This window comes from Anabrus simplex, chromosome 7 (genome assembly GCF_040414725.1).
Source record: "Anabrus simplex isolate iqAnaSimp1 chromosome 7, ASM4041472v1, whole genome shotgun sequence".
Lineage (NCBI taxonomy): Eukaryota > Metazoa > Arthropoda > Insecta > Orthoptera > Tettigoniidae > Anabrus > Anabrus simplex.
The window spans coordinates 325,177,096-325,181,396 of record NC_090271.1 but is presented as its reverse complement, the minus strand read 5'-3'; positions in this window follow the sequence as shown (position 1 = coordinate 325,181,396).

Below are 4,301 nucleotides of genomic sequence, written 5' to 3'. Positions count from 1 at the left end.
AATGGGATAGGGAAGGGGCTAGGAGTGGCCTTAGTTAAGTTACAGCCCCAGCATTTGCTTGATGTGAAAATGGGTAACCACAGTAAACCATCTTCAGGGCTGCCGACAGTGGGATTCAAACCCATTATCTCCCAAATGCAAGCTCATAGCTGAGTGCCTCTAACCGCATTCCCAACTTGATTGGTGGTGTATAATTACAGAGTTATCCAGCCTTTAAGTAACATTAGAGCAATCCAACATCCTAACAGGGTTGCACTGTTAGAATGAATACATCTGTAGCATCAGTTGGAACACACTGTCCACCAATCAAATAAAATGTTCAATGTGTCCTCATCCTGCCTGAATACAAGCCTCCACTCGTCTTCGCACTGAGTGCCTAATACGATCAAAAATGTCCAGTCTAGTACATATTGTCTGATAGGCTGCCAAAGTGCACACATGGAGTTTTGGTTCATTATCAACAGCAGTTAAATACATGATAGACTTTGTGTATCCCCAAAGGTGAAAGGAGGTTTAAGTCAGGAGAGCATGTTGGTCAAGATGCTCAAACAAATTTGTAGTTATGCATTTCGGGACCCATATTGTCTTACCCTTGTTTCCTTCTCATTATACAAGGAATCCATTTCATTCATTATACCGTTGAGTTTTGATACTCCCTGTATATGGTTACAAGTCAGTTTTAAGGTATTTACAACCATGAGGCTATATGATCCTGTTGTTGTTCATATAAGCACACAGAAGCAAGATGCTACTTATGCTAATTTATCTCATAGTTCTTCATTTTACAAGTTCTGATACCAAGATCATCAGTTCCTATACTAACAGGTAAATAAGAGAAACTGTGATTTCTTGGTATGTTAAAAATATAGTAAAACAATTTTACTTGTTATGAATCATAATGCAGCACCACTACAAGGGCTGGGAAAAAAGTAGTGGCAACATATGCATATATTTAATCCTCTGCAACATTTTGCACCCATTACCAGATGTGTGGGACATGGAGGATATCAGTTGCAGTGCCACATTGTTGTCCACAACAGTGCGCTCTACTGCAAAAAGTATGGCATCTTGTGTATGGAAATATTTCCCTTGGGGACTTACGCTTGGTGAATAGGGTGGATGCTCCAGGAACTCCCACCTTCACCATGCCACCAATTCCATAAGAGCAGCATTGTGACATCAGGCATTGTCATACAGGACAATGGACGGATGCATTTGGAAATGGGGTTATGGCCATCCATCGTCACCTTCACCCAAAATGCTGTGCCAGGAACCAGGGAAAGTAAAAATGATGCTGATAGTGACATGATGATGTGCAGGGTGTCATACTGCATCATACAGTTCCACTAAACCAAACAGTCAATGTTGCATATTACTGTGGGGTTATTGAACATCATCTTCACCGAGCTCGGTAGCTGCAGTTACTTAAGTTCGACCAGTATCCAGTATTCGGGAGATAGTGGGTTTGAACCCCACTGTTGACAACTCTGAAGATGATTTTCCATGGTTTGCCATTTTCACACCAGGCAAATGCTGGTGCTGTACCTCAATTAAGGCATTCCAAGCACATCTGACCATTGTCCTGCACGACAATGCCTGTTGTTACAATACTGCTTATGTGAGGGAATTATTGGCACTGTGGAGGTGGGAAGTCCTGGAGCAACCACTCTATTCACCGGACATGAACCTCCAAACTAAAAGAACCACTCTGAGGGAAGTATTTCCCTCCATGAGACACCATACTTCAAGCAGTAGTGTGATCTGTCGCTGACATCAATGAAGGTACCACTGCTATTTGTATCCTGAGCTTTCCATACATCTGGCAATGGGTGCAACACTTTACAGGGGATTACATTGAAGGCCTGTAGAGGTATGGTGGTTCTACAATAAATTATTTTGTATTCTTATACATATGTTGCTACTACTTCATAAAGAACCAATCTTGAAAGGAAGAAACTCTCCTCTAAGGCAAATTGCGAAGAGGTGAATTGGAAGATCATAAGAAAGATAACAAAGCCAAGATGTAAACTGCAATTCACTACTGTTTTTTTACTAGAACTATATACTACTAAGATAGCAATTGCACATCCAGGCCTGCATTTGATGGTACTAGACTACAGTCAGTCTGTAGGAACTTTCATAACATAAGCCTTGTAAGTGCGAGTATGAAGAGTGGGTGGGTATGAGACTTTTTGTACTGCAATGTACAGGTAGACTGTTAATGAGTGAACCTTGTGAAACATGGCCTATGCTGAACCAAGTAAGAAAGAATGTCTTAGGCACATTACAGGCAACACAACATGACCCACGTTCTCCTCCAAATTTGATAAACTGTATTTAACAGACAGTAGTGTTGTACTGGACGATACTTCTTAGCTTATTAACCATTTTCCCAGTCACCTCTCTTTGTTTTGCCATGGAGGAGAGACTCATCCTATATATATATATGTACATACATACACAATTATTTTAAGTTTTAATTCCTATTATGACTGATTGCATTTAGAATGAAAAAAATATTTTAAAAAATAATTAAATATTCACCCAAGCAAAGAACAACAGTAAAGTGTAATTTCTGCAAAAGCATGCTTGGTATGTAATAATTTGTAATGGAAGATTAAGTCATTCTCAATTCACAAAGTCCTTTTGTTGTTCTGTAGTCTAGATCTTAGACAAGCGTATAGTGGTAATACCCACCCTTAACTACGCTTTACTTTCTATGCATGAGCCTAATTCATGCTGCACAGTGATAACCGAGGACCTGAATTCTAAATCATACCAACACTAAAATGACAAGGGAAAAGGAAAAATGTCATATCTATTGTTTCTTGTCAATGCCGAGCAGTATTACCAACATGGTGGTTTCCCCACTAAATCTAGTTTTTTTAACTTTTTGTCAGTGGGTAAATTTTATCACATGGGAAATCTGTATTTATTCATGCTTATGTCAGTGAATGTTTTGATGGTTTTCCAAATAAAGTTTATGCATTGTGAAATGGAGAGTACAATAATGGAACTGGTGTTGACAGTGCCAGGTGCCGCGGAAGACCTGAACTGTAGGTGGAGGTGGAATGTAGAGAATTCCTTTAAAAATAATGGAGTGAGGAGCGCTTCTTCTTTTATAGTAAAGTGTCACTTCTTCGGGTGTCAAGTTCACTTAAAGTTGTTACAGTGTTGATTTCCCCTCCTTAATCATGTAACTTGTGCACCAGTTGGAAAAATATGTCCTTTGTGAAATGGTCTCAAAACATGAATTCTATTCAGTTCTGGTGTAAAGTGATGAAGTACTGTGATGCAAGTAAAATAAATCCATTTCAGGAACTGGCAGCATCTTCACTGCTGCACTTAGTATTGCTATGGTCAAATTCAAAGTTGGAGAGAATGTTTAACAGAGTATTATTAAAACTAAAGGAGACCTGAAGTGATAAATTTGCTTTTATCGATTTGGTCAGGTCTGAGGAGAAATAATCAATGTTGCCATATGAGCTAGCAAACGAAGTATTACAAGTTGGGACTGTGAAGAGAATTCACCTTGAAATAGATTTTGAATACTTTTAATCTTTGAACTAAAATGATATACGGTACTTAATTTACGAGTTGATATAGTATTTTTGTAATTAAAGAAAGCTTAAGAGGGGGAAGGAGTGTGGGGGAATAGTGGTTTCTGGTGATTTTAAAGCAGGCGTTTAGTGGGTAATCCTATTCCACTGTTGGCAATGCTGATGCCAAGTATTTATTATACAAAATACATTTGTTTAAAATATTTATACTAATTTATTACCAGTTCATCTTATATTCCATTGAACTTGTTTCTGTCTGTCTTTTTTTAACATTTTTCATTAACAAAAAGAATTTGTAACTTCACATCATTCAAAATGTACAGATCATATACATCCTGAGACATTATTTTCTACCCATAATTACTATTTATCATACTCTAATACATTATCACCACCACCTTGTTTTGAACTTTCTCTTCTCTTCTGAAAAGAACATGAGATTTTTATGCCATCAAGTATTGCTGATTTGATGAATAGAGAATCACCATACATGCCCATTTCTGGAAAGTATATATCAATATTGTTTGATTTCTCACACACTTGCAGTTTTTACGAGTGTTCTAGATTCTACTTCCTTTCCAGTATCGCTGGTACATTTTAAACATTTTATTGTATTCTTCTTCCATGATGGTTCATTTCTTCTTTTTTCCCAGATATCACAATCAGATTTGCTTGAAAACATGTTTATTTATTTGTATCGTGTCAGAAGCAGAGTTACTTATAAAGATATACAAATAATGT